Below are 14,079 nucleotides of genomic sequence, written 5' to 3' on the forward strand. Positions count from 1 at the left end.
CCACTGAACCCAACTAGGTGGTTCACCTCTCGGTCACAGTTTTAGAGAAATTCTATCACTTTGCCTGGGGGTGGTGTGTAGACACAATTGTTGTTATTGGTATACCAAGAAAGTGTCATTAGTGGATGCTAAATTCTCTAATATCCCAACATTGGATGCTGAATTATAATGTCTTCATGAATGGTGTTGAATTTTGAAATCAGTTTAGGGTCAAGTAGGAAACCCAATATTAGAATATAAATTACGTGTTAAGATACAACTGGAGACCCAAATTGAACTCAGAAATTTATTGTGCCCATTTTGAGTATCTTCATGTGTTAATGAAAGTGAAATTAAATATTGTGTGCATTTAATAGGGACATGCATACGAAAGGAAAACTCTCACAATAACTTAATAAGTTATTCATGCATATGCATTAAAAGCATGCATATTTTTTGTATGCATCAAATCATGCATATTTACTTGTTCTCTTGTGCCAAATTAATAATTGCATAATATTTGCACCCTAATGCATGATAAATATTCTCTATTGCTTAATAGTGATCCCTATTGTTTAATAATTATTCTCTCTTGCTTAATAATTATTCTCTATTGCACGAATGATTAAATGAATTATAAATTTATAATATTTGCATCCCTCTAAAATGTTGCATGAATATTAATTTTATTTTTTTTACTTATTTGATTAATTAGAGGGACTCATACATAGAATCTTTGATTATGGCGCCCTACATTTTGTGTTTTTCATAGCCTTTGAGATCTAGTGATGGGACCATCTACTTTGAGAGCTACAAGAATGCTTGACGATTTTCACTTTGGGATAGAGTGACTCCATTTTGGCTTTTATGTTATTTATTTATTGTTACTGGACACAATAATTTGAATGAATAAAGTTGAGCTGGTTTAAGTGATGGTAGTGTATGATCCCTTGTGGTTGTATTTGTGGTTTGAACTGTAAGACCACGGGTCTCTAGGAATTATTTTTGTAAATGTTTAAAAAAAATTCTATTTGTTTTCGAGTATGAGTTGGGGTCATTACAAGGGTCCAGCATTGAATCTCGAGTACCTTTCTTCGCGAAAAGAGGAATCCAGTTTGTTTTGTTATTATGAGCCCATAGAAACACACACTCAATGATGTATTTTCGCAAAACCGCCGACTTTTCATGACATTCCAATGAGCCCCTAGTCTTATACCCTTGGTCCAACTATGGGTAATTAGTGTACATGAGGTTGGTGTTTTAATATAGCAGGATTAACTGGCCTAATCATGGTTTGTCTCTAAGATGGATTATGGTAACAATATTGCCTATTTATATCTATTTTATGATGATAAATATGCAATCTATATTGAACATGTATACTTCCTAACACATCACATAAAAGTAGGTATTGTGAGCTTTTTGAGTTAATATCATGTTAATTTACCATTTTATTCTATTTTTTTGGATTCTAATATTCAAATGATATGGACTAAGAGGCCAAACTTTGAGGGATTCAGTTATGAGAGTCCACAAATCCTCAAATAGCTTGGCATTTTTTTTTTATATTTACACTGATAAACTATCCTAGGTATTAAAGACCTAATCGCATTGGCTTTGCATGCCTTACTTATGGTCGTTGTTTTGACAACATAAAACTATGTGGGGTTACCCCATGCTGTCAGGGAGTCGTCAGGCTTTATCCTGCACAAGGAGTGATGCCCATGTGATTTGAACCTAGACCACCTGCCTAGTGGTCTAGGACTCATCTCATTATGTCAAACTCTTTTGGGGCCAAATTGTAACACCCATGTTTTTTTAATGCAATTATGACTTAAAATTGGTTCCCAATTTATTTTGATTTAATGGAGAATTTAATTCAGTAATTTTAGTTAATTTAAGGTGAAAATTGAAGTCGAATTTGTGCCTAAGTTGAGTATAAAGTGAACGCAAAATTCAACATGATTTTAAAGGTGTAATTCAATTTGAATTTGAAATTCAAATTGAATTTAACTTAAATTTAATGCAAGTTTAATTAGAATTTAATTAGTACCCAAGTTAGTTAGATTTGGATCTAGATTGAATATATAAAATGGAGCCAATTCTGATATGGATCCATAGGGAGAGTCATCCCTATATTGGGCCCCGCCTATATCTAATTGCCAAGTTACACTAGAACCTAATTATATCTTAATTCAGATGAGCATGGGATGAGACATCATTCACTCACTCTCTCTTAAGTGAAACTTAGATGAAGTAAAAAGTAGAATCCTAACGAAGTTCTAAGGTAAATTTATAATTTGAATTTTTGTGAATTAATGTATGGCTAAATTCACCACGAAGGTAAAAAAGAGAAACAAATAAGCTATCTAGGAATTTAATCACTCACACACGATATTTGAGTGGGTCCCATCTTGGGAGTGTGGATAGGCTAGATGGCATGAATTTTTAAGTAACTATCAAAAAAGTAAAATTGATAACTAACTAAAAGTAAAACTACCTAAATTCTAAAAAATTAAGTAAATCCCTAAATAAGTGGGTAGTTAGAATTATTGATAGACTCTCTCTCCTCTACACAATTTTGGAGAGGAGTCCATGTTTATAAAGATAAAACATATCATAGTTAGGCAATATAGTATGTATACAACAAACAACAACAACAACTACGCCTTCATCCCAAAACAATTGGGGTCGGCGATATGAACCAACAAAGAAAATCATTCCGGGTCTTCCACATGAATCCTTCTCTTCCATTCATTTCTATCCAATGCCATGTCCTCGGTGAGGTTCAAAGCATTCATATCTCTTCCTATCACCTCCATCCATGTCTTCCTAGGCCTACCTCGACCTCTTTTAACTAATATATTTTCCCATTTTTCCATCCTTCTAACTGGAGCATCATTAGGCCTTCGTCGAATATGTCCAAACCACCGTAAACGATTCTCTCTCATCTTATTTTCAATGGGTGCAACGCCTACCTTCTTACGTATCTCCTCGTTCTGAATCTTATCTTTTATTGTATTTTCACACATCCATCTCAGCATACACATCTCAGCTACACTCATTTTTTGAATATGATGTTTCTTGGCAGCCCAACATTTCGTACCATATGAATATGAACCAATATAGTATGTATATTATATTAAATTATTCTTATAAGATCCATAGAATAGTATATTTTCAGGGGAGCCTAGAGATAGACTCCAAACCCCATAAATCTGGAGCCTTCTCTCTCTTGATTGCATAAGGGATTTGCCAATTGGCATGATTCAATAAAGTTTATACTTAATATAATTTAAATTAGATAAATTAGGAGAAATATTTTATTTGAGAGAAGGTTGGGATAGAGCCCCAACTCCTCCACACTATTTTGACTGGGTCTCATTTCTTTGTGTAAGTTTCATTATGGTTGCGCCAAGTAGCACTTTCTTTATGATTAAATAATTTCTAATTAATTATTTTGAGGTAACACTGGATTAAGAGAGCTGGCTGAGATGAAGGGTTGAGGTTGAAAGAGAGGTATCCTAGGGTTTTGAAGTAGCTTATTTAAAAAAAGAAAGGAGACCTCTTGAGACATTTTTCCATAGTGGCTCTCTCTCTCTATTCTCACTCCTCCTTTACGCCACCTCCTAGGTAGACCTCTATTAACATTCTTTGAGGCTTCATTGTATATTCGTGTTTATTGCATTGTAGGAACGGTTTGAACCATTAAAGAGAAGTTGAAAGCTCCACCCATTGGTGGAGTTTCGAAGCTTTGAACCTCAAATGTGATGGATACCTAATCTCTATATACACCGAAGCAATGTTTTTCTAACATTGGACGCATGTATGGCCTAGCCTACATGATCCATGTGGGGAAATCTATTCTCTACACATCATACGAGTGTTAAATGGTCTAGATCCAAGTTAGATATGAGATTGAATGCTTTTCAAAATATTTTAAGGTTTCAAAACCTGTTTCATGCTTCAATATCCGAGGGATATAGCGTAGATCAATTCAAGTATGGGTTTAGACATACAATAAACTTTTTTTTGATATATGTGTGTTTGGGCAGATCGTGGGTTGAATTAAGAATCTGTATTTTTATTTTTTATTATGAAAACCAGTTTTGGAATTTATGTTTTAGTTGGTTTTAGTTTCATTATAAATTTTGTTCAGAATATGCGTTCATATTTATTATTTACACATGATCTTTATTTGCGTTAAAATGAGGGCTTATTCGTGATTGTATTTGTACATGATGCTTCTCTTTTACTATTTTTTACTTTTACTGGTCAAGGACTTGTACAACTAGCATCTACCTTTTTCCTCATTGAATTCCATAAAGAAATTTTCACAATTTTAGAAGCATAATTGTAATTTGTGTGTGGCTTATGGCAGTCATGTTTGCCAATTTTTGGGGGTTTATCATCTAAGAAGTTTTACCTGAGAATTTATGGTTTTTAAATTTTCTTGGTAAAGTCTATGCCATTAACAAATATAAAGAATTAAGTGATGTAGAACAAAGAAAAGGGAAAATCTTATCATTTTCTAATTGTGGAAAGTGGAATAACTAACATAAATTGTGATTATAAATCATCATGTAATTTCTTCTCTTAGATTTCTTTCGAGCAATAAATCTGTCAAAAACCCATTTTGTTTCTTGACTATTTTCAGTACTAAATCAAGATTTATTTCTTTTTATTAAAATTGGTGTGAGTGGGGCTGACGTTAGATCATGTCCGACAGCTAAGCAAATTTGATTTATATATATACAATGGTGTTGAGCATTGGGGCTTAATAGACATTGTTAAAATTGTTAAATCTGATATGTAAAATGTATTAAAAAAATCTGATTTAGAAATTGGTTTGGAAATCTGAAATTTTCTTATGTTGTAAAAAAATATGATTTCCATTAAAAAGCGTTCAATGCTGATCTGTTTTGAATATTTAGCCAAATTTGAAATATATAGAAGTTAAATTTGGTTGGTTATAAAAAAAAATGAATATTTTGCTATTATGATAAATCGGTATTGTGTATTACAATATACAATGGTTCATGTGTCATGAATATGCATTGATGTGGTACTCTGAATACAAATTTGGATATTTATTTGTTATTGTTATTCACCAAAAATTTGCAATGTTATTTAAATTACATTAAATTGTGTAGTGGTTATGTGTGAACCACTGACGGACCTTTGGGAGCGAGGTGCATATGTTGCACTTGAAATAATAAGTTTTAAATGCATTGCAAAATTGTTTTATACACATGCACATGTATGGGCGATTTTGTGAAACCTGTAGTATCAGTAGGCACAAATTGTAAATAGTATTGTGGTGCATGTTTCATGCTATAAGACGTATGAAAGATACACGCACATGTGAATGATCTTGTTATGGGCAATGAGTGTCAAGTGCACCAAGTTAATAAAATATACACATGCAGATAACAAGATTAATAACCTTAATGGAGGTTTTCCTCAAAGCAAGTATGGTGCACATCCAGTTTAAATGTACCAGGGCACCAAGAATAGGTTTTGTTTGTGAGCTTGTATAAATATAAATCTATCAAAGAGTAAGTAGTTTTGTCTCATACCAGTGGCATGGTATCATATATAGTTACTTGGGGTAATACACCCTCTTTTTTGGTGTCGAATGATAAGACACTTGTGTTTAAATGCACTGAAATTATAATAACATTTCTTATAACTCATTCAGACATGTCTTACCTAGAGATGGTAAGGGGTACAAACTCTGTGAGATACAATCGTAACCTCGAGAGCCATGGACGTCTCATTGTCCTTAGTCCTAGGGGTTAGGAGACTCAAATTGCTTTGAATGAATTCATTGTGGTATGTTCTAAGACACTGCAATGGTCATAAGTTGTACAACCTAGTTATTAAATCGCAACAAATCCGAATTTTCTTCTGGTTGTAGACCACCTATGGTGGATCGCATAACACTAAGCGGTGTCATCAAAAACATGCCTTGAGGCGCAAAAGGTGCACCTCGCCTTGAGGCGCAGCCCTCTGTGCCTTAAGGCGCAAGCCTGAGGTGCAAATTTTTTATTTATTTTTACAACAAGACTTTTGAGACATAATCAAAGAGATTTTTTTAGGTTAATCTCATATATTTTTCAGTTATTTCAGTTATGTAATGAGTTTCTTAGTATATTACTATATTTTAAATTTTGTTGGTTAATCTCATATATTTTTCAGTTATTTCAGTCATGTAATTAGTTTCTCAATATATTTCAAATTTTGTTGGTTAATTTCATATATTTTTCAGTTATGTAATCAGTTTTTTAGTTACTTTTATATGTTAATCTCATATTTTTTAGAATAATCTCATATATTTTAACTTTTATAGGTTAATCTCATATATTTTTCAGTTATGTAATCAGTTTCTTAGTATATTTTAACTTTTGTTGGTTAATCTCATATATTTTTCAGTTATGTAATCAGTTTCTTAGTATATTTTAACTTTTGTTGGTTAATCTCATATATTTTTCAGTTATGTAATCAATTTTTAGTTACTTTTATATGTTAATCTCATACTTTTTAGAATAATCTCAAATATTTTAATTTTTATAGGTTAATCTCATACATTTTCCAGTTATTTCAATTATGTAATCAATTTCTTAGTATATTTTAACTTTTGTTGGTTAATCTCATATATTTTTCAGTTATGTAATCATTTTTTTAGTTACTTTTATATGTTAATCTCATATTTTTTAGAATAATCTCATATATTTTAACTTTTGTTGGTTAATCTCATATATTTTTCAGTTATGTAAATGGTTTCTTAGTATATTTTTTCTTTTATTGGTTGATCTCATATATTTTTCAGTTATGTAATCATTTTTTTAGTTACTTTTATATGTTAATCTCATATTTTTTAGAATAATCTCATATATTTTAACTTTTGTAGGTTAATCTCATATATTTTCCAGTTATTTCAGTTATGTAATAAGTTTATTAGTATATTTTAACTTTTTTTGGTTAATCTCATATATTTTTCAATTATATAATCAGTTTTTAGTTACTTTTATATGTTAATCTCATATTTTTTAGTACTTATTTGAGACTTTCTATTTCTTATTGGTTGTTATTTGATCAATAAAGCATTTCTTTATTTATTTATATTTTTAAATTTTTTTTTTATAATTTTTTAAAAGTTTTCAATTTTTTTTAAGGCTTACACTTTATGCCTCGAGGCTTACTCCACGCCTCGATTTTTGGTGGAGCGCCTCACTATGCCTTAACGCTTTTCACAACATTGACACTAAGTAACATGCGATATTTAAAATACATAGAATAATAAACCCCCATATGATTTTCTCTTGTGCTAGGGCCTGCAATACCCGACAAGTTGGTTAATTGAAAGAGAAACAAAAGCCTTAAACTTGCATAGTTTAGTTGTGGAACGTGTGTAAATACATACTCTAATATAAGAAACAAATTAAGGGTCTTGTTCATGCACTGAGTTGTTTGCATGCTTCAAGTTAGTGTGTGCTATGGACTTGCATGTTAGTTTACATTTGCTACATTGTGCTACCTCTATATTGTAACAATTACATGTAGATTGTTTTCTGTTACTTTGAATCTGATATTGATTATGAATTACTTAGTTAGTTGTTTATTGATGGCATGTTGATTGTTCAAGTCTAATGTTAACAAATGCATGTATCTTGTATGTTAGTATGCATATGCGTTCTTTGTTAGCCTTATCTTACACATGCTTGGAATGAGTATGAATCCAACATTTTACATGAATGCAGAATAACGTGCTTACACATGGTGGGATGCTACGGGCCACTTACCTATCCTTAGTCCTGGAGAACATCATTTTGTTTGTCCTGGATGCTTTGAACATTGATACAATTATTTGTTAATGACTTTTTAATTCAATTTATAAGTGATTTGTTAACTCTGATTCAGATTTATAATAACGGATTTGTGGTTGTTGTGGACCTAGACCCAATGTCCAGTATAGAAATCGGGATTCAACTTACCTGTAACTCACCCAAAGTTTATATCCAAACTTTATATCTTTAATTCCGTTGTGATTTGATTTAGAAATAAAAACCTTTCATTATAAGTTGTTGAAAAAAATGTCTATATTTTTGGGTTAGATTTTTGGTGCTAGATGGACGGATTTAGAGCAACACATGCAATTCTTTTTTTAATATTTCTTTAGTAGGTTTTTCCTTAAAAAAAAATTTAAAGGTTTGATGTGGTTAACTGGTTAGGGTGATCTTTGTCTATATATCTTATCTATAGGTAGATTATCTTAATTTTTATGTTGCTTTTTTTAAGATTTAATTGATGTTTTGCAGCCAATAGAAATTATTTAATTACTCAAATTTATTAATTTATGGTTATATTTCAATAGTAGTTGGTTGCCGATAAATTAACGATAAAAAGGTTATAAATAGTCGATACTCTATATGAGTGTCAAACGATAAGTTATTGATGTATTAACTTGTGGTCATGGTTTCAAATAGGTCCCATATTGTTTTTATTTAATCATGGTCCAGTCCAATTATGCTGGAAATTGAAGTTGCAAGTGGAGTTTCAAGTCTCTATATTGATCCATTTAGCCTATATCTAATTAGCAATATTTAACATTCAATCAGAGTAGAATCTGTAATAACCAGCATAAAGTCAGTGCGAAAAGCATATTTACTGGTAGCATTTTGCTACATGGGGAAGCGCGCTTCAAAAGTGAAAAAACTCCTCGCTTCCCTAAAAGGAGTGAAAGTTTTGGAGAACCACTTCTTAAATATGGGAAACTTGATTCTCTTTAGTGGAAAGTCTGGTTCCTTCTAGTTTCCTAAATTAATTCTTTTTTTGCTTGTTTAATGTTTCCGTCTTGCTCTCTATTACATCCAATCTGCTTGTCCCTCACTTCTTATCTTTTCACATTAAAAAATAATATATATTTTTATAGCAAGCTAGTGTTGATTTTATATCATTTTACACTTGTTTTCATGTCATTTTTTTTTGCTTCTGCACGCACTTATATATGTTTTCTTTTAGTTTTTTATATACTTACACTTCATATTACTTTCACAACCGTTTTTGGCTTTCCACTTCATATTACTTTCTAACACTCACTTCCCAGCTTTTGCTTCACACATCACTTCTTGTATCAACTTAGTTTCCTAGTAAATATGGTGAGAAGTATTGCTCGAAGCTCGAAGCATGAAGCATGAAGCATGAAGCATGAAGCATGAAGCATGAAGCATGAAGCATGAAGCAAGAGTTTAAGAAATGCTTTGATGTTTTAATGAAAAATGAAGCATCTAAGAAGCTACAAAGGAAGTGGGTAAGTGAAATTTGGAGTGAATATGAAATGGCATAAAAACTAGGTATCCAAAAAATACCCATCATGAATGTAGATTTTATATTAAATAATATTTAAAAAGAAAATACAATTCCCCAAACATAATGCATTTGCAATGTCAAATAGTCTAATTTTATGTTGAAAAATAAACATTATATTTTTTAAAAAAATGAGTTTTGGCCAAGTTTTAGGAGCATGAAAGGAGCATGTGATTGCATCTAGAGTTGTTTTAGAAGCTTCTAATAACTATGATTCAACCCCCTTATTTGATTATATCTTAAAGTGATGCTGGACCCAAGAGGATGTCAAGGTGCACCAAGATGCCGCTGCCATGCCATTTACCCACAAGCATATCCTTACAAGGACTTAAAATTAATTATTTAATTATGTTGTCCGATTACTTTATTAATTAAAGTGATATGGACTGCTAACCAAACAAAGATAAATTATTTAGTGTTTTTGTTTTATTATGCTAGATATCTATTGAGCTGAGATTTCATCAAATTGTGCTATTTTTTTTTTCTATGAAGGACAAGAAAACTACCCTCCCAGGATCAGAGACCTAGTCGTGTTCAGCCTATTATACTTACAGTCACCTTCCTGATGATGTAAACCCATGGTGCACCCCTGCCCTCAAAAAGTCCCCTGGCTTTTGTTGAGCAAGGGCTTATCCATTGCCCTCAATGCAAGGGGTTTGACACTTATAAAAAGAAAGCGTGTACCACCAGTCTAAGTAGCCAAGGAGAGGGTGCTACGTGTGCACCGTCGAAACACGCACTGTAGCTACAGTGCATGTTTCGGGGTCCCCACTAAGCACCGAGTGACGCTCAGTGGGGTGTATGGGGGAGCCGTACATCAGCCTGCAGGATGTACAACAATGTACATACACCCCACTGAGCGTCATGCGGCACTCAGTGGGGACCCATGAACACGCACTATAGCTACAGTGCATGTTCCGGGGGGAAACATATAACCTGCCCGCGTAGCCAAGACCCCCTCCACTGCACCAAAACCCTTGGGGCAAATCTGTACTAGTTGTTCCTTGAAATAGTTTTCCACTCTACATACGTAAAAAATCATCAATTTAGATCATTTAAGACCCACTAAACCACAACCAATATGATAGGCATTTCACAATAGCATTGGTTCATCAGGAGTGCCACATGTAGGGCTGGGAAACTTCGGCCCAGCTCAAAAATTGAGCTCAACGAGCCGAGCTACGAGCCAGCTCAATTAGGTAAATGAGATAGTTGATCTTTATGAAAATTTTGCGTTGTCATGCTGTTTTCTAATTGTTTGCAAGTTTTTTCTTTTTTGTTTGTTTGTTTGAATATGATTTTTCTATTTTCTTTTTAATTAAACTGTCTGCTCTCAATGGTGCATGTTCTCCTTTCTTAGTGCATTCCTTTCAATGAAGACTAGTGGCCACAACTTACAAGAACTAATTAAAATCCAACTTAACTGAATGTGATTTTGCCTATTTCATGTGATAGAAGTATATAATTTGTGAAGTTTTACGGATTTTCTTTTTCTCATCCTAGAAATGCCTGTGTTGCATCACTGATTTGCTATCAAATCATTCCTTCAGGGTTTTATTCCTGGACTAGAACTAAAAAATTTCTTATATTTTCTCCCTACAATCTTGATGGTAATGTCTAAAGTTGAAGGCCATATCTCATTATCGAAGCTAGAAAGAAAAGCAGCAGCCAAATATTATTATTTCATGTTGGTGAGAGAGAGAGAGAATCGGTTCAGAGCTCCAACTAATTGTACCTTGCATTTATATTGTATTAATGTATAAAAATGCAATGCAAACCCTAAAGGCAAATTTTGTCAAACCATCCACTTTTTTTTTTTTACTCAAAGAAACCTCCCCAGGCGCAGAGACCTAGCTGTGCTAGCTCATCCTGCTGTAATTGCATTCTCTGTTCATGTTGGCGTAAAACTCCGAGGGCTTACCCCTTCGACCCAGGGAGTCGCCAATCTTCGGCTTACACAGGAGGTGACACCCATAGGATTTGAACCTAGACTGCCTGTCAAACCGTCTAAACCCCAAATCACCAAACCATCCTACTTTTCTCATCAAATATGAAACCAAGAACTTGCATGGAGGTTGTATTCGTACCATGGTGGTATGTGGGTTGTCCTTATAAAACCAATCCACCCCTGGATCCATAAGCATCAGTGGTCTATCCAAAATGCATCTTTCCAAGTCTCCATTCATGCCATGTGTCACACTCTGTGTGGTGTTCACCACGCACTGCCGACAAATCTCTCACTTTGTTGTGGATCGGATCAGGTACAAATCGGACCTACCTGCCGGCAGCTTCTATATTTACACACTGTAACTGAAAGGGAATGGGATGCAATGACAGGAGGGTCGGTTTCAAACCTGATTATGAGTGGCTTATCAAGTTCAGATCCAGACCCAGTGAAGTGCCCATCTTGATGAGGTCATGGACCCACCTCGATCCTGACTGCTTACCTGCTTGGTCCAACAAGGATAATGACTAAATTACAGTCACAGTTTTCATCCTTGGAATTCTTTCCTCCTTGAAAGTAAAATCTTGAAAGTTATTTATAGTGTATTTTCTAGGGATATCAATGGATTGGATTTTATCCGCCATAGGATGCGGATATGGTTTTGATTTTTTGCTATTGAATCCAACAAATATCTGAATTTAGCAGATGTTTGAATCTGTTTCCGAAACCAAATTCAAATCCGTTTAGCCAAACATTTGTAGTCGAACATGATATTTGGTCACATCCGATCTGAATCCGAACCGTTTACATCCCTAGTTTTTTGTCCATGGAAAAACAAGTGATACGTGTCGAGCTAGAAAATTCCGTCGAGTCATGTATCACCATACCTGATGGTGCAAAACCTCTCAAACTGACCCCTTCATCCACCAAGGGACCTTTTTTTTTAGTCACCTGAGCAAACCACGTCTGGGATCGAAGAGGGGTTCACCAAGGAATCTGTAGTTTTGGCCTTGTACCAAGGGATGCACAGTCTGAATCAAATCGGCCAGCGAGATCCATCTCACCATCAAGGACAAAAACAAGAGCAGGGAGGGTGGAGCTTGCCGGAAACCACCTCCAGCAAGCTTCACCCTGCCTCAACCCACCCGAGAAAATAGGAGGGTGGAGCCCGCCGGCGAGCGCCACTCACGTTGCCTGAACTGTTGTGCCACCACCACCCAACGTTTCCGGCTGCCTTAAAAAAAGGCGGTGGGTCAGAAATCTCCTTCGTATAAGTGAGAGAATAGAGGAAAGAGAAGAACCCTAACGTTGAAACGTGATGTGATTCGACATCACAACTTCACCACTGAGATTCGAAATCTGATTTTTCAACCTCAAATCTGATGTTTGGTTCATGAGATTTGTGGTCACGTGAGAAATCAAATGAGAGATGATTCTACCTAGGTGGTATCCCATGTGGTAAGTGGGGTCCTGTGCCAAGGTGAAGCCTCAGGTTCGAATCCCGATAACGCATGGGGCTTAAGAGATATCTGCTAGGGGTCCGCTTAACCCTAGCTGAACTATAAAAACTAAAAAGAAATGAGAGATGATTCTCATTTGGCACAACCAAACATGCCCTAAGACTAAGCCATGCGTTGGGAATTTGGATTTAGCTATTAGGCAAAAAAAAAATTCCATGATGACGAAGAACTTTGGGATCTGCCTTCCCCATAAATTAAGCCCAGTTGGTCATGGCCAACTCCATACCTTTTGGGGACTGAGCTAAATGTGAACCATAGCAAAAAGTCAAGAACAGTGACTTTAGGGCCCCTTTTTTTCCGTAAGGAGAAAAATAAACTCTTTCATGAGCAAGGGCACATTCGCACCTTTTTTCTCGCAGGAAACCCTGATTTTCATAGGAAAAGGCACGCCATGTGGGAAAAAAGTGGTGCCCACCGCAAAACCAAGTCTATTGCTAATATTGTTGCCATAGTATATTCCACATGTTCATTGGATTGTAATAAAAGTAAAACAATAAGAATAATAAAAAACTAAGCATTAGAAATAAGATTTGAGTAATATCTCATTGTGGCATTTGTCATGGGGCAACTTTTTTGTCGTTGAATCTACTTTGTGCAGTTTAACGATCTCACGCTAGTCAACCTTTCACACGTGTGCTCACTCTCACAACACACTCACACACTGCTCTCTTAAACACATACAAGCCCTTTTCTTTATTATTCTATCACTGTAATAACATTTGAATTTTTTAAGGGTTTTTTCAAAGCTTTATATAATAATTAAAATCTAAACATTATGCATCCACCAACATGTAATAATTAAGGAAACAAGTAAAATATGCATGTTCGAATGCATAGTTAGAATATGCATGATTTATATGCAATGTATGAACATTTTATTATTATTTTTATTAAAGTTTCTTTTTTCATATTCATGCCCTATTAAATGCATACAATTTAAGTTTCTTTTTTTAATTACTGTTGTACGCGGATACACCAAACGGGTAAAATCCCCGAGGTCAAGTTAGGTTCTCAGGGTAGCTTAACATATAATTTGTATTTTATATTGGGTTCCAAACTTAGCCCTCGACCGATATCAGAAAACAACACCATCAATCAGAACATTAGAAAACAATATCTAATGTCGGAGACACCAGGGACATCAGCATCTATATGTGTCACTTTTCTTGATATACCAAAACAATAACAGTTGTATCAAACACACCACCCCCAGCCAAAGTGACAGATTCTCCCTAAAACCGTGGCCAGAAGAATAACCTCAATATC

The sequence above is a fragment of the Nuphar pumila genome, chromosome 11 (genome assembly GCF_984573655.1).
Source record: "Nuphar pumila chromosome 11, dmNupPumi1.hap1.1, whole genome shotgun sequence".
NCBI lineage: Eukaryota > Viridiplantae > Streptophyta > Magnoliopsida > Nymphaeales > Nymphaeaceae > Nuphar > Nuphar pumila.